The following is a 19,475-nucleotide window of genomic DNA, read 5'->3' on the forward strand; positions in this document are numbered from 1 at the left end:
ACTTAGTTTGGTTGTTTTGTTCCTGAGATGTATTTCTATACATTGCGATGTTTCTTTTGTTCTCTACGATGTTTAATTCAGTGTGTTCTTTGCTGCTATAGTTTAGATGGTTTGATGTTCTTCTTTCTGTGTTGTTCTTGCACTCGAGTGTTCATTCCTCGAGCCTTTGTAGATCCGGTACTCCCTGGTGTGGAGGTTCTTGGCTCTATTTTGGTCCTTTTTGCTTCTGGGAGTGTTTTTGTGTTTTTATGGGTGACATTTGTTCAGCATGGTGCGACACTTTAAAAAGTATCGCATGCCCTTGCAAACTATGTCATACGACACTGTAGAGTATCACACGGCTTCTTGAGAAATGTCGTACGACACTGGAAGAGTGTCGCATGCCTTCTTGAGAAATGTCGTACGATGCTGAAAAGTGTCGCATGCCTTCTTGAGAAATGTCGTACGACACTGGAAGAGTGTCGCACGCCTTAAGGAGAAGTATCGCCCTCCCTTAGTAAAAAGTGTCGCACAATTTTTGTGAAAAACCTGTGCATGCCATTAGTGGGAACTTTTCTTCATGATCTGATCTTTTTGAGAGTGGTTTTGGATACCCTTTTGGGCGTTCTTCGACCCTATGCTGTTGCATTTTGAATTCTATCGATTTCCCTTGAAATCAAGTTTTCAGTTTTCTGTTTTAGTCTCTTGGGGTTTAAAATATATCGTTTAAGTAGAAGTTGACATATATTTAATTTCTTATACTTAAGATATATTTTAATATATGTGACAAATCGTTTGAGATAGGTTTCAGACCTCTCAGAGATAAGTTGTGGATTCTAGGAAATTTCAAGGCTTCAGAAATCCAGACTTAGCCAATTTTCAGGGCTTCCGGATTTTAGGTTAGCCAAATTTTGAGATTCTGCATTTTACCCCAGCTTGGTGTTTTGTTGATGAGTGGTCTTTTCTTGTGCCCTCATCTTGTTGTGGTGGTTGTTGGCTTTTGTTTGGGTGTGTCAGTTGGGTAGTGGCGTTCAGAGATTCGTTGGTTGCCGGGATTGTGTTGAGTCTTCAGTTGCGATCTTTGTGATCCCCGTATGATGTTGTCTTGTGCATTCATACTTGTAAAAAAAAAAAATATCTTGGCTTGATTTGAATCCTTGTTTCCAAGGATCTCCGGGCGGGGCATTACAATCATCATCATTCCTCTGGACTTCTCTTCAAAATTGTTCAAATGCAAAATCAATCTAGAAAGTTAGTCCTTTCCAAATCTTTATTAATCGTTTAATCAAATTATATCATTAATCCAAGGTATAAAGATGTTTGAAAGTGTTTTTAAGATTTACATCCATAGCAAATAGACAATCCTTTTCACTTGAGAACATCAATCCATATCAGGTGATCAATATTATCCTATCCTATCTTTCCAAAGGTCATCAATATATTTTGGATTTTTTTCTAGGCAAGGAACATATCAGGTGGATTTAAACTTGATTCTAGAAAACAAAAACAAGAACATGCCTAAGGATGAGCTAAATCCTATATTTAGCAAGGCTAAATCTTAGCTCTAGGCCAACATTAACAAAGTCATTAGGACTCACTTCACTTTAGGCTCTACAGGGCCAAGGAAGGCAAGCCTTAGGGATTGATCTTATTAACTAAAACTCTTCTTTGCAAGACTAGCCCCTATAGCAGAAATGGTCAATATTCTTCTATAATTTGTTAATAAACTCTCTGAGCATAGTAGCTAACTACAACCAAAAAGTAGATGCAAATAAGTGATGACCAACACTTAAGTTCTTGATACATTAAAATGGTAAATTGATATTCAATTAAAGATTTGGGTTTCAATATAACCTAGGTATGCAACAACAAAGAACATGAAATCTTTAAGCTGACTGGTCCCTTATCCATTGGGTATCAACTAAACCTTAACATACACATGGACATCTGAAGTATACTCATATATCCAAACATTTGATTTATCTATCTGGCTTGCAAACATACATCAATCTTCATAAAATTCTCATACTTATTGTAAAATCCTCTTGATGAAACCTGCAACCCTATCAAGGTAAATAAGCATTTACTTGGCCCTTTGTTCCAATAGAAAATTTATCTAGACATACAACCTTATGGACTGCAAATGGGTTTAAGCCCTTTTTTCTTAAACACAAAATATTACAAATAACAGGGGAAGGAGATGAGAATCAGAATGAAACTAAGAAAAATGAAACTCTTGTATTAATCTCATTGAAACCAATACATCATCTGTATGTCAAAACTTAGAAAATAACACCAAGGAATGATTGTATAAGCTAAGTCTCAAAAGAAAATTACACTATTTTTGTTCATAATAGAGGAATACTGAGAATGGTATCACAACTCTAAAACTAAAGCCAACCTTGTGGTCTCACTGATCATAAAAATTGGAACCTATCTAGTCTCACAATAGTGAGAAAATCTCAAAATTGGAACCCCTACAAAGAGTAGATTAGAAAGATATATAGAAGAGAAGATATTTTAGGATTTGGAATCTAAAATTGAAATGTATCCCATTGAAATTGTCTTCATTCTAATGTTGTTGAAACTGACCTTCCTTCGACTACCTGTAATAAAAAACCATAAATGATGTAACAAAGTATCCGATATATCCCCCAAAACAATCGGCAAAATATCCTCTGAAGAAAATATCTGATACACATCAAATCTATGTTGAAGCTTCAAATCTGATTTTGGCTTGTCACTTCTACTTTTGCTATGAAATTCAACTATACTATTGGAAAAAACTTGATTACTTCCAACTACCTCTAAAAAAATCAAATCATCCCTTATAACTATCAATGAAATAAAAAATGATGCAAATTTTGCTACATCTGATTTCAATTTCATCAGCAACAATAAATCTGCATTTTTCACTGAGGATGTCCCAAAGTCACAAAACCTGATGTAGCTACTTTTGGTGAATAACTGTACAAAAACCAATTGCAGAAATGGAAAATTCATTTCTTCCTAGTTCCAACAGTATATTATAGTACATATTTTGGACAAAAATCGTGCCCCTGAGGTCAATTTGAATTTTTAGCCCTGGGCCATGAATAGAGTATTAAAATGAAAAATTTAAAATATTACATAGTAAAACTATATAATATCTTAAAATCAATTAAATCCTTTCAACATATGAATTTCATGCATTGAAAAAATATCTGAATTTAATTGTTTACTCATTCTCCCCTTATCTCTCCAATCCTATGCACATGGTGGAATCTGATTGGCCATTACCATCCAGGCATGTCCTACACAATTTTCATACAACTTTTGAAATTTGAAATCATAGGTAGTTTAATATTTTACCTCTACGATCTCACAACAACTCCAAATTTGTAACATCTTAATATTTTGAAATTCATCTCCCGATCTTACGACATAGTATTGGCTTATTATAATATCTCCACTTGAAATTTCAACTTCCCCAATCATATGCTAATGATAAACACATTAGTTCTCCCGTCATAGCATCATTCACCTTCAAATTTCCTCACACAATCCAACGACATTATCGTAACATCTCCTCATTAATTTTTTACCCTTTTGATCCCCCAAAGTCCTCATAACATCGGGGCTCTTTATTTGAAATCCCAAACCTCACGGTGGATTGCCATGTGGTATCATGTTCTTAATGGAACTGCAGATCAAAATTTGTTTAACTTTGTTTCCACTGGCCACGGTGGGCCCCTCGAAGCAATGAGCTTGACATCATATAAGACAAGTGTCCTTGAAGACACTTAGTGCTTGTATTAACATGTATTTATATATTAAAGGGTTTCCCCCCCCATGAATATGGGATAATACAATATTTGACACCATCCCCTACCTCTCTACATTAGTATCATGGATTGAAAATCTTCTTAGCATGAATATGGGCATTCTCCTCAATGGCGTGAATGCTGCTCTGCCTTAGCCAATCTCCTTCCTTCTTTCAACAACTTCTCCCCATAAACTGTGGCCTCTCCAAACCATGGATTGCCCTACTGATTTCATCCTCTTACTACAACTTCCTCTTCTTTTTCATTTTCTAGCTCTTCTTCTTCAAGCTCTATCGAGGCAATAAAGCTAAACTTTTGTTTTTTGTTCAAATGCTGCATCTATTTCTGCAACACTTTCCTTAGTATTTAATTCCTCTTTGACATTTAGATTTTCTTGTTTGGTATAGTTAGCCAAAGTTGAGGTGACTGGCTCTTTAATCATGAAGCTTTTAATAGTGGATCTCCTAAGCATCTTTAATAGAACATATTTTGGAATATTGCTAGTTTTTTCTCCTTTTTGTCTTCTGAATCCTAGAACAATTTTTACCTCCTTAGCTCAGTTTGTAAGAGTGACATCAAATGTCCTCTCCATATCTTCACCTGAGATGACCACTCTCACATGAATCTTTCCATCCTCACAAGATTCAACTATTATCTCCCTCTCATTTATCACCAAAACTTTAGGCTTTGACTTTTCCAAACCTTTATCTGATGCGGCTACAGAATTTATGGTCAATCTATTACATTTATCATTGGATAAAAATGGTATCCTAAAAGAAACAAGTGGAACAATTTTTTTGTGGTTGTTTCTTGATTACTTAATGTAAAGTTTCCCCATGTGTTATAGACATGTGAGGAGAAATTCTTCTTGTAAGTGCATCAAACATTGACAAGGTAATCCAATTTCACTTTGTAGACTGCTACCTTTGATGTGGGTGTTGAAAAACAATGCCTCAAGGTAAAGAGTAGATGTGAAACTTCCATGGTCATTGTATCCAACTTGCTCGACTTCTCTTGTCCACACCCCTCCTGACTCACCATTTAAGGCCTTTTTTGATCATTGCAAACATTGCAACTTCTAAATGCATCTTTCAATGCCCAAACATCTTAACAATCTGATGGGTCGGTCCACAGAGTGGGTCCAGCTATTTTTTTTCATTTTCAAACAACTAATAATGCAAAGTGATCTAATGAACATTAGGTATTGATTTGATTCAAAATTCAACCACTGAAACATCATTAGAACTCATTTTATCAGTTATCTACAAACTGTATTTTTGTGCTAATAGGGCTTGTCAGCTGGCTTTAAAAATTGACCTAGACAAATAATTGGGTCCTAGGATCTGATATACTACTACTTTGTTCCACATTCTTACACCCTTCTAGATTTTATCACATGACAACCACTCAGCCAAAAGATATTGACATTCGAATTTTCCTAGTGAAAATTGCCTACTGATAAACTTGTCAGAAAACTAGAAATTGTGTTTGGTTTTGGCTTCAAAAATAGGGTAAACAGATGGTTGAAGGCTTGAAAAATGGGGAATTAGTTCAATTCCATGAGAGGAATATAATTCTATGATTTGGGCTCATGAATAATAACAAGACATATTTGGCAAGTGCACAAATTGGGATACTTAGAATTGTAGGACTGGAAACATCAGTAGAAAAGTATTTTTTGCAAATGGAATGGGCCTGGCAAAGTGTGCAAAAGGATTTGGCAAGGTTTACAAACTAGCACACTTGAAGTATTTTTAGAGTAGATCATATTAATACAAACCATTTGATCTCATCTATTATGAAATCAAAGTTACGACATCTTGAATAGGAGTACTGACCAATCTGCACTTTATGACACCAGTAAAAAGTTATAAATTGCATTCAGAATCACATTTGAAAACCAATCAAATGAATTCATCATAAGCTCAAATATGGAGCATAACAAGTGTGTGACCTCTAAAATGTAATGCATAAGGAAATTTCTTAGGATGGTCAACTAGGTCAAAGTTATAATCAGTCAAACAGGGCTTCTTGGATTTCTGAGAAATATGCATCAGCATGGTAGAGATAAGTAACCAACTTTAAGGGATTCAAAACCTAATCAAAACATATCAAAATGACTTGAAAATTGAAATTTAGGCTCATTTATATCCATAATAAAGAATACCAAAGAAATTAGTCATGAAACATTACTGGGTACAAGATATTTGAATGCAAACTAGGCCTCCTACCACTATTTGACACTTAGGCAAAAATGCAGAATTAAAAATTGCTCAAAACAGAACCTCGCAAAATAAATCAAAATGTTAGTTTATAATTATAGAATGCATAGAAATTCTGAATGCAAGGTGTTAGAAACATAAAACACCTCATAGGCCTCAAAATGACACACAGGTACACAAGCAAGAAGATGCATTTATAGGGCTCAAAGTGACTCAAAATTTGGAATGGTACTCAAAATGGAGAATGCAAATTTGAGTCCCATCACAGTCTATCTTTGAGTATAAAATCACCATCACTATAATCATCATCTATCCTTATTGTTTAAGCTTAGCAAGATCCTCTTTCACTAAGGTTTTTCTCAAACCTTCATCACCAATCCCAATCCTAATCCAATCAAAACAATGCAATCAATCTTTGAGGTCTTTCCATCTCAATAAGTAAAATCAATCAATAACTTAATCTTCTTAAACAAATCCACCCATCCATAGGAAAATATTTTATCTAAGACCTTATTGATAAAGGTAACATTGAAATTGAACATCCAAACCCCTCTACCACATCACCCTCACAAGGTTAAATATGTCAAGACCTTATTCCAAAGCTTGCTAGCATAGAATCCTCTCCTCCTATATATATATAAGAATTCCTCTATACCATGATCCAATTATCCCTCTGAATCCACCTCATGATCCCATTACTAATCAATATCAAGATATCCCCTATCCTCCATCCATTAATTATCCCCTTCCATGTCAAGATTAACATCTACTCACCCATCATTTCATGGAGGTACTCTTTTTATCCTATCCATTGATCCTCTATCATGTCAAGATCAAATAAATTTATCGCAAGATTCAATTCTCCCTTCCACTTCACCACATCCTCTCCAAAGTCAAGATCAAAGTCCCCCTTGATCTCCATATCATGATTCCATTCCATCCATTTCATTACATGATCTCATTCCATCTCCATCTCATAAACCCCTCCAAATCAATGATCAAAGTCTCCCTTCATATCCATTGAATGATCCCATTCCATCTCAAGATCCTATCATTCCTTCCACTCCACTACATATTCAAGATGAAGGTACCCCTCCATCTCTACATCCAACTACTAATCCATGTCAAGAACCTACTATTCCTCAACGTAATCCTAATCCTCCATAAGACCATGCCATATTTGTTCAATCCATTCATGAATCCTACTTAAATGAACTCATAACTTTACCACAAAATAATAATAATTCGATGTTGGTAAACCTTCCACCCCTTCCAAATCCAAAATCCCTCCATCTAAATGAAAAATTACCCATCACCCATATTCCAAATCTAGTTGGGCCCTTATCTTCATTCTTCTTCTCTTTCATCCATCTTGGCTCCTCATACTTCTTCCTTTCCATCCATATCAGGTTCCCATCCTTCTTCTTTTCTATCCATATTTGGTCCTTATCCTTCACCCTTCCCATTTATTTTGGGTCCTTACATAAATCTATCCATCATATCCACATATAACACTCCCGAATAGGTGAAAAATGGAGCTTTAACAATGCATCTAATATTCCCACTATTGATTTATATTCTGAGTTGAAATTGAATAACTAATCTAAATCTAGAAATACTTGAAATTTAGACAAGATAAGATACATACCTCGTGATGGACTTAATCTAGAAATACCTATTTTATGATGCTTGTGTACAGTTTCGAGAAATTCTGCAACCAAATTTGGGACCAAAAAATTACATTAGAGAAAACCTAGATTTTTTTTTTGAGGATAGGTCAACCTTGACCCAAATAGTGGGGCACAATCTTACCCCTTATTTCTAATCTTGATCTGCACTACTTCGACAGAAATTATGTTCATAGATCCTGAAAGTTTGGCAAAAAGGGTACTCAAATCTACACTGCTATTCACTATCCCACACTTGTATCTATAAGAAAAAAGGTTCCATTGTTTGGATGAGGGGTTTTCCTTGGTCAAACCCTAGTTTGGAATCAAACTTAATAATGAAATTGAAATAGAGAATGCTAGGAAGTAGTAGAAGTAGATCTAACAACAAAATTATGATATTCAATAGATATGCAATTGTATTTAAAATATAAACAAGTATGTTTATATGAAAGCTTGGAATCAATAATGTAAATCAAAACCATAAATCTAAATCAAGACCTCCATGATTGTATTCTTGAAATCCACCTTGAGGGAAGAATGAATAGATCTTGAATATGAACAAAGGATCTTGAAGGAAGATCACACCACCATGATGGATAGATCTAGGGTTTGAATGATGAATCTTAAATACTTGAATCCTTGATATTTAATAGAGAACTTGAAGGAAGAAAATGGCTTGGATACTTCCTTAAAAATGCTTGACAAAATGCTTGCTTGATCTTGCTTGATTGTGGAAATAATGGATTGTCCAATATCTAGATTGTATGATAATGAGAGGAAGGCTTCCTTATATGGTGATCTAGGGCACAAAATTCTAGAGAGGATGACATTGGAGAATTAAATCCCAATTAGTCTTAACCCATAGAAATAGACCTAGATTAAATGAAATTCAAGAGTTTACCACTCTGAAATTTGAAACAATTGACCCGAAAGTGAGAAAATGAAACTTTTCAAAGCCTGATATCCTGAAACCTCTAGAACTTGAAATTTGGACATGGGGTCAAGGTTGAGGCCGACACTTCCCTAGGTCAAAGTCAAGGCATACTTGACCTAGATTAGAGCTGAGGTCAACCTTGACCCATTAGGTCATCATTGACCAAAAAAGTCAAAGTCTTCAATTTCTCAAAGAAAGTTGTCAAAAAGTGGCTGGAAATAGGGGGAAAGAAGTAGAATAGGGGGAAACAACCAAATCCATGAAAAAACCTATTCAAGGCACTTGACATGACCCTAGACCACTTACTTGGAGGGATAAACATTCTTATCATGGAAGTGCTTCCATTTTAAGATGATACATTAAACCCCCACTTTAGCAAGAGTATGGATTCAATGCAAACTCTTGGTAAAGGAGAAGAAAGAAGAGATCTTAGTGGATTCACAATGAGATAAAATAACACTTAGCTAAGGACACAAGACCCCAGGCTAAGGATTTTAACTCAACATACATGCACAAGGGTGCAAAAATAAAAAGAAAACTGAAACAACACAAAAAAAGGGTTAGTACTAAACAAATTCGAATCAACTAGCACAAGAAACCTTGCTAAGAAATATTTCTCACACTAATATCCTATTTGGAAAGCTATCATAAAAGAATAAATGATTACATAAGAAAGATGAGAAACACTATAAATAACATAGCTTTATGATCTAGTCCTACTAGCATGATAGAAAGGAGGAAATAATTACCTCACCCAGTAAGATGCCCACCTTACCATGAATCACCAAGGGAGGGAGAACCAAATAGGTGGCCAAACCTAATAGTTCACCCATTAACTATGCTTACAATTGTAATGTGTCTTCTAACAGCTTCTAGAATACCCATATATCTACCTTCTTATATCACTATGAATATGAAATGTGTGTCACTTCAAGATTTAGCAACTTATGTGCATTACCTTCCGTAGATTTAGCATATTGAAAATGCATGTCTCTTTAGAATTTAGCAACTTATGTGCATTACCTTAAGAGGATTTAGCATGAAAATGAAAAACTATAGTATAAGGAAGACCCTATATATGCCCCCCCTCCTTATCCTGGTTGTCTACTAGACATGATAAGGATGATAAAGAGGATACCTACTTCACAATGTAAGGAGATGTCTTCTTAACAACAATGTACACTATTTTCTTAGAAAAGGGTATTGACCCCTACATCCAAGAGCATAGATAAGCATGAAAATGATATCTCACTTATGGAAAAAGGATCCTCAAAGAGAAAAAAATCTTATCAACAAGATCCCCATCATAGAGGAGTGCTTTAGATAAAATATCATCTTTCAAAGATAAGCCAAGTGGGAATAAAGATTCAATCATCAAGCCCCTATAAACAAGAGGAAGATGAATCTTTGATTGAGGGAAACAACTCTAACCCTAAAGCAAGGGAAAAAGTTTATAAAGAACATAATTTGCAAAATAGAGAAGAGGTGATGACCTAGGACAACAACCTCTCATAAAAAAAGATATCCATAGTCAAAACATCAATCATTATAATGAAATAATGTTACAAGATAAAAAAATGCCACTGAGCTAAGGAAATAAGATACCTAGACAAAGAGAAAGAAGGAAGAACCTTTCCCCCTAGGGATGAAAACAAGGGACACCTTTGCAAAACAAATGCTTTTTTAGAAAATATATCTAGAATAATAAAACAAAACTATGGATGATTATTAACATAGTACAAAACCATATGTATAAAATATCGAAAGGATAACCAATTAATCTCAAAACAAAACATAATGGATCTTATAGAACTAAAAGAAATACCTCTTTCCCCCTAGTGAAGAGACAAGAGGAGAAAAGATATATTTTAAAGATGAATGAGGGGTAAAATTATGAAGAAATTTCAAAGGGGAAATTTCTTTTCACTTCCCTTTAATATAATTATGGATTGGATAAGAAGGGGAAAGTAATCTAAAGAAGTCTTGCACATCTCCATCATAAACCATAGTTTGAGCCTCATCATAAGTGTGGGAAGAACTAGGAACAATAGATGGAGAATTGGGAATATGATTATTATGAATCAGATTAGGAAGGATAGGATTAGGATTAGAAGGATTAGGAACTAGGTTAGGAAGGATATGATTAAGAAGAGTGTAGGAAGTGGTGAGAATCAAAGACACAACCTAAGGAACACTTGGAGCCATAGTTGAAAGGGGATTGGAATAGGTATAAGGAATACTATTGTAAGAAGGCTATGAGTTAGGTAAAGATACTAGTAGAACACTCATAGGAAGAGATGAAAGAGATTTAACCACTAGAGGAAGAGTGTGGGTTTGAATTCTAGGTAAAGGAATGGAAGAAGGTTCCACATTAGTGACAGGAGGAGTGAATCCCAAATCTTGAACTTTTTGAATTAAAGGTTTGATACCACATAGGAGATTAACACCTTGATCACTATCACAAAGGACTTTCTTAAAGGCCTGTATAGCTTAAATATAATTATGAGGATATAGCATTCTAGGTGCAACAATTTTGTAAATAGTGGAACATGAAGATAACATTACACAGAACCTATGGTAAAGATCAATTGAAGAGGTTCTAGAGGAGGATGAAATAGGAATAGGATCAATGGAGATCTCATTTGAACAATTTTCGTCCTCACTTCCATGTACCTTATTAAGGGATCTATCCTTGTTTTTAATAAAAGCCTCATCAAAGTATTAAAAAAAAAAATCATACATGTTGAACAAAAAGTAACACTAAAAGCATGAAAAATGTAAATATTTTTCTTTTTTTAAAGAGATTTTGTAATTTTTTTGTATCTTTGAAGTATAGATGCAAGAAATCTGATTGGCATGCAAGATTTAACATAAAAGAAAAATCTAACACCAACAAGATAATATACAAGGAAATCTAACACCACCAAGCACAATAGGGCATCTAATTCCACAAAAGAGTCAGGTTCACCAAAATGAATAGTGAAGGTGAACATACAAGATAATATAAAGGGAAATCTAACACCAAAAACACCATAGGACATCTAATTCCACAAAAGAGAGGGGGCCAAATTTTTAGGTTCACCAAAAAGAATAGTGAAGGTGAACACACAAGATAATATGAAGAGAAATCTAACACTAAAAACATAATAGGGCATCAAATTCCACAAAAGAGAGGTGAAAAATGGAGCTTTGAAAATGCATCTAACATTCCCACTATTCAATTGTATTTTGAGTTGAAATTGAATAAATAATGTAAACCTAGAAATTCTTAAAATTAGACAAGATACATACCTCATGATGGAATTAATTTGGAAATACCTATTTTCTGATGCTTGTGTACAATCTCGAGAAATTCTACAATCAAATCTAGGACCAAAAAACTGCAACAGAAAAACCCCAGTTTTTTTTTTTTTTTTTTAAAGGATAGGTCAAACTTGACCTAGATAGTGGGGCACAATCATACCCCTTTATTTTTGAACTTGACCTGCACTACTTTGACAAAAATTTTGTTCATGGATTCTGAAAGCTTGACAAAAAGGGTACTCAAATCTACATTGATATTTGCTATCCCACACCTTTATATGCAAGAAAAAGGGTTTTATTATTTGGATGAGGGCTTTTCCTTGGTCAAACCTGGATTTAGAATCAATCTTAATAATGGAATTGAAATAGAGAATGCTAGAAGGTAGTAGAAGTAGATCTAACAATGAAGCTATGATATTCAATAGATATGCAATTGTATTTGAAATGTAAACAAGCATATTGATATGAAATCTTGGACTCAATAATGTAAATCAAAACCATAAATGTAAACCAAAACCTCCATGATTGTATGCTTGAAATCCACCTTGAGAGAAGAATGAATAGATCTTGAAGATAAACAAAGGATCTTGAAGGAAGATCACATCATTATGATGGATAGATCTAGGGTTTGAATGATGAATCTTGAATGCTTGAACTAAATCCCTTCAAAGGCTTGAATTCTTGAATCCTTGATCTTCAATAGAGAACTTGAATGGATACAATGGCTTGGATGCTTCCTTGAAAATGCTTGGCATAATGCTTTCTCAATCTTGCTTGATCGTGGAAATAATGGATTGTCAGATATCTAAATTATGTGATCATAAGAGAGGAAGGCTTCCCTATATAGCAATCTAGGGCACAAACTTCTAGAGATGTATACATTAGAGAATTAAATCCCAATTAATTTTAACCCCTAGAAATGAACCTAGGTTAAATTCAATTTAAGAGTTTACCATTTCAAAATTGGAAATACATAACGTAGAAGGGGGAAAATGAAACTTTTTGAAGCTCGATATCCTGAAACCTTTGGAATTTGAAATTTAGACCTGGGTTTAGGGTCAAGATTGACTCTACCCTAGGTTAGACGAGAGGTTGTCCATGACCTAGGTTAGGGTCGAGGTCAACCTTGACTCTTCAGGTTGTCATTGACCCAAAAAGTCAAAGTCTTTAGTTTCTCAAAGAAAGTTATTAGAATGAGTCTAGAAATAGGGGAGAGAAGAAAAATAAGTGGAAACAACTAGATCCATGCAAAGACCTATTCAAGGTGCTTGACTTGACCCTAGACCACTTACTTAGAGGGCTAAATGTTCCTATCATGGAAGTGATTCCATTTTAAGGTGATACAACTCCATTACCACCAATCCCTCCTAAGGATAAACAAAGGAATACATCCATGAATTCCTTCCAACATTCATCCTCAATGATTTCACCCATAAGATATCCATACTATCCATGTCTAATGACCTATACCATGGCTAGTGGGAGCAATACATTAGATGCCAAATCTACATTACATAAATGGAAACCCAAAAAAATTTAAGGATCAACATGCCCCAACTATATGACATGGTCAAGAAAAAAAAAGTATGATCCAAAATAAAGAAAAAATAAAAAAGCCACAAGGGCCCAAAATGGGAAAAAAAACATATGGATTTTAAAGTTACTCATTGAATCAATGCATATCAAAGGAAAGCCTAAATTGGCTTCCACTCTTGCTAATCCAAAAGCTTATTCCATTCATAAGTCCTCCAATCCATTTTGAGTCATTATGTTCCACAAACCACATTTTTGCCTCCACCTCCTTCAAAATCCCTTATCCCAATATTCCACCACCTTTCTTTCAATGATGATCTTGTCAATTACCTCATCCATTTATCCATAAGTCCTTCAGCCTACCACCCATTGTCCACCCATCCTTCCATAATAATTCGCCCGTTTAATATAATCCTTTGAATTATATCCATATCCATCACCTACTATCTACTCCAATTTTCTTTTCCATCATCCTACCAACATCTATGAGTGCATGATTCTCAATTTTTGATTCTATCTCTCCATTATCATTCTCTCCATAACATTCAAAAAAATACAAGAAAATAAAGAAAAAAATAAAGAATACAAAAAATCACCCAATGGTGAAAACTTGGCTAATAAACATCATGTGTATTCCTTTCATCCAGATGCTCATTATACTTGGGGGTGTGTACTTCTAGCTAGTAATGAATTGCCTGCCATACCTATCATATCTTGTCCATTCTCCTATCCTCTTCCCCTTTCACTTTTTACTTGGGGGGAAGCTCCTTCTATACTATATTGCATTGCACACCTTTCATATCCCTTATCTACCATATATTATCTTGTTTAATCGTCGTTATCCTTTTTTTCCCTATCTTTTGATCTTGATTACCATGTTCCTTTTTTTCACACATATGCACCACCCATATCCCTTATCATTAACTATCCATAATCTTATACATTGTCCCTTCATGCCTATATTTAATCTTGATATTTTATCCATATCATCCATGCTTGGTAAAATGATTGAACTAGAAACTAGGATTTGTGCTCATGGATTGGACATCCAAGATAGCATCCAAAACTCTTCATTAGACCCATTTGCTTATCAACCATGGATGTAAACTTAAAATGATGTCTACAAATTATATGATTTGAGCCTCTTTAATTGTCATTTCTAACCTACAGAATCAAGAACAAAAATATTAAATATATATGCAAGTATAAAGAACCTTATCTAAGTGATGGAAATGGAAATACAGATAGGATTCTACATTTGTTGTAGGAACAACTAATGGTTTTGTTACTAGTGGTTGTAGGAGCAACAAAGATCTTACTTAATCCTAAAAATAATGAAAACTAATTCTACCAACTAAGTCGCTCGCGAAGTGGTCCCCCTTAGATGAGTGAACGATTACAAATTCAAGCTCAAATACTTAAAACACAATAATAGTAATTTTATGGATATAAGACCATAAAATAGTACAAAATAGAAAATGGTAGTCTATATTTGAAAATTATATTACAACTACAATCTCCCCTTCAACTAACTATTTAGGGCTTGATTCAACATCTTTAATTAAAGAAACTACAAAAACTAACTATTTAAGATCTAGCCTCAACAAATGAGGATACAAAAACACAATAAATTACATCATTATGATGTATATATCAACTAAACAAGTCTTCCAACAAATATAGCACATAACAACTTCTGGATTTACGTGATAATTATCAGTTATGCTAACCAGATCTTTGACTGCATCATAAATACATAGTGGATGCATAACCTTATCATTAATTCCTTTGTACACACTCCTTCCTTTGACTTGTTCCTGCAAAATACTAGTACACATACAATATACCAAAGCACATATTCATTCCAATAATTCATAATAAGCATTTAATGCACACAAAAACCAATCCTTGCTCACAATACTTTGGTTTTAGGAACCTACCCCTTACAAGTAAGAAAAGAAAAAATGTTTTTATCTATAAACACACTTATATAATCCCATTTATATAATATAAGACTTAACCATAAGAATATGTTCATGAAACTATATAAAGTTAGGAAACCATAGAAAAGTGGAATAAATATAGGTTTATATAGAATATCATGATAAAAAGTCTTCAAAGTTAAATGAATAAACCCCCTTCAATGCCATAAAAACCTTTAAGCCTATGCCATTTCCTAGGCCCATCAATCCACCTCATATTTCTTATAATATGCATCCATTATCCACCATCTACTTTCCATATTCCTACATCAACCCATCCTGATTTCCCATGTCTTGTCTTGATCTTGATTATCCTACACATTTTTTCTATTCCATATATTACATGCTCCACCCATTTGTTCCATCTCATTATTTCATATCCTATTCATGCCTTCTATATCATGTAGTTTATTCCATACCATCTACTTTCCTTAAGATTAAAAAATTAGGGCCACTAAACATTAAAATATCTATGCATGCTTTGGATAGTATAAGTCTTTGTTTCCTCCATGAGAATATCTTGCAAACCATCCTTTCATCCATTAATCCACCATCCACCATCCATTTATCCTCTATTTCTTACCTCTAGAGGGGGGCATCTCACTCTACAACATGGTCCATATATCTTCATCCACATGTTCTGCATCTTTTAATTCCCCATATCCTATCCACACCCATTTTTTCTAGCTACCAAACATCTATCCAATCTGGTTCCACCCTTTAACCATCTTTTCAACTCATTCAAACCATCTTGTCTATCAAATATATTCATCTTGTAATCCAATCCATTTATTCCCCTTCCATAATTTTTAAATTTCATCTTATCCTATCATATTCTCTTCTATTCCATTCAATCCATTCGTCTAAATAAATTTAAAAAATCAATACATAAAAAGGTCCCAATTCACTAATCCATGCAATCTAATCTTGCAATCTAGCGTATTAACCTTTAATCAAGCCATCATCTTAAACCAAATCAACTAATAATTAATTGATCATTTTCAAATCTAATCATCATCATGGAATGTATCCTTCCAATCCTTGAGGGCCTACCCTCCCAACCACTCACTCACTCAATCAAACAATCAATTGATTGATTGATTGGCTTTCATCTTGATTAGAGGAAACATGTTGGTTTTCTTTCAATTTTTTGTGCATTATATCATGTTGCTTGAATGTATTAGTCTTTCAACATCTATCATGGTCTTTGCATCCTACTTTCAAATTGACATCATGGTTTTCCATATCATGACATCGTGGGGAATATGGTTGCATTTAATCTTTCTTATCATGTACTCGCACATGGTCATCTTGGTTCCTCATACCTTGGTGTATAACATCAAGCACAATATCAAAACTAGCATATTCTTTCCCATATTAATCAATGGTAATTTTCATCTTATATTAATCTGCATTTAGCTCATTTCATTTTGCATTGTGCATAGAGGATCATTTTTATTTCCTATCCCTTATATTTTGTTTTCACTTCCTCTTCATTTAGAGAGAACTCTCATGTTCTCTGAATCTGCTCATCCTCTCAAGGGGGCATACCTCTACCTTCTCATCATCTTTTCTCATCATTCTTTAATTGGGGAATTTTATTTTCTTCTTCTTTGACTCAATGCCTATTTCAACACCACATCAAAGAGGGGCAAAATGTAGACATTTAAACTTATCCTTTTTATCTAATATTAATCTAGTTCATATTTCCCTTAAAATCATATATGATTTATTAATTATGTATATTGTTATATTCTTCTATTTGTTTAAAAAAAATTAATTAAATAAATTCATCACCCCTTTTGAATATAAACTTTATTTAAATACTCTCCTCTATGTATATTGAATCTATTTTAATATATGATTCCTTCATCTCCTTTATTAAAAATAATTTTATTTATTTAATTCCCCACACTTTGCTAATATTCTTCTAAACCTATTTGAATTGAATTAAATTTAATTCAAATTTCATCATATTCACTAATCCTAGTCTACACCATAATCATCTTCTTAATCTTTGTTAAAGTTTGTTTAATCTTGTCTAATCTCTAATCATGTGCACAATCACCTTTTCCAAGGCAACCACCCCTCCATAGTTTTTATCCTCCAATCATTTCAAATTATTCTCCTTTCTCCATGAAGGTAGAATATTTTCCTTTTTCTTATTTTTTCCTCTTAATCCTAGCTACTCTTTCTTTTTTGCCTCTTAATCTTAGTCTTCTTTATTTCACCTCTTTATCCTAGCCCTCCATTCTTTTCCCCCTTAGTCTCAACCACTCATTTCTTTCCATTTTTATATAAAAAGAGATCTCTCACTCATTTGTAGCCTAATAAGCATTAATCAATCAATAAGTCATTGACAATTGCATACTAAAGAACTTTGAGCACTTGGGCATTCACTTGAGCACATAACATGTTAGCATTTCAATTGCATAACATAGTTGTTACATTCTCATTATTAGCATAGATTTCAATTCTTGCATGGTAGTTTAGATTTGATTTCAAAGCTTAGTTTGAATCTTGCATTTTCAATCTTAGCTTACATCTCATCTTTAATCCAAAATATAAAAAATCTTTGTATTCATCCTTGCTTGTAAATTATATCTTTTGTCGATCTTGCACTTGTACACTGTTCTAAGATTTGGGGCAAATTCTTCACACTTGTTCTCAAATCCTTCACACTTTGCATCTCTTTAGTTTGTATATTTGATTTGAATTTTATTGTATTGGAAAAACATACCCACATAATATTGAAGAGAAAATCAAACAAGATTATTGGGTGCCCTTATTTTAGCTCATAGAGGTTGTAGTAGAAATTACTTTTTTTGTTGCATTGTAGGAATGACTAACATCTAATGTGATTTATTTGATGTTATTGGTGTTTCTACTTATAGAAACTAGGTTGATATTTTTACTATAGACAACCTTGAGGGAGGTTTAGGCCTATGATATCATATAGTCCCTGAAAAAAGTACTCTTCAATGTGTATGTATGGAGCATTTTTGTACTCACAATCTCATACATTGGTCCACAATTAAATAGGCTTAGGATTTCTAAAGTTATCTATAGGATTGATATGGAGTTCACTATTCCATATTAAACGAACTTCCTTCTTAGAGAAGCATATGCAATAATATTGAATATCATTTAAATTTAACCATAAAAATATCTATTTAATTGCACATAATGATAGATGCATTTGTTCAACCACATATAGCAACTAATCAAATGGCCCATTGTTATGTATATTTTAGATATCATGGGCCAAAATAGTCAATTATATTGGCATTTTATCATCTCCCCTACATCCAAACAACTGGCATACAACATAATAGACCATAGTGTAGTATCTATGAAATAATTGTGCATTGTATGGTAGAGCCTCAGAACTTGTCTAAATCATGATTAATCTAGGCTTATAAATTTGCAGTCATAATCTACTATATATTCCTTCACATTTCTAATAGTATTTCTTGAGGGCATCCATGTTAATCTTCACATTTTATTTGGCACCATCTTCAATATCTAAGATAATGAAAAGTGTTCCTTATTGAAGGTTATTAGAGATCCATTTTGATATTCAAATTTCTTTCTCCTAGTATTATAGCATCTATCTAAAGTCCTAATGAGGTCTACATTGATGAAAATATTAGAGACTATCAACTTTTCTAACCCAAACTTCTAGGGGTTAGAAGTTGGTTGAGGAATCTTTGGTTTAGTATAGAAATATCTGACAATATTTTTCCCTCTCTGTTTCATGTGGGATTCACTAGCCTCTATTTACTTGTCACTAAGTTTTTGAAAACTTGAAGTAATTTTTGGCCTTTGTGAGGAGATTTGGCATTGAAAAATTTAATCATCATTTTTATTTTTAATTATAGGATTTTTTTGGGGTGGGTTTTTAGAAGAAGATGAAGCCATAAAAATATATTTTTACAGTAGAGACATATCTCTAGCAATTCAAAACCATTATAATTTCTCTAAAAATTCACTTCTTTAGGAAATTTGAAGTGGATGTAAGGTGGTAAGCCTAGGGCCAACTCTTTATT

This window comes from Cupressus sempervirens, chromosome 3 (assembly GCF_028749045.1).
Source record: "Cupressus sempervirens isolate cs-2001-9-10 chromosome 3, ASM2874904v1, whole genome shotgun sequence".
In the NCBI taxonomy this organism is placed as follows: Eukaryota; Viridiplantae; Streptophyta; class Pinopsida; order Cupressales; family Cupressaceae; genus Cupressus; species Cupressus sempervirens.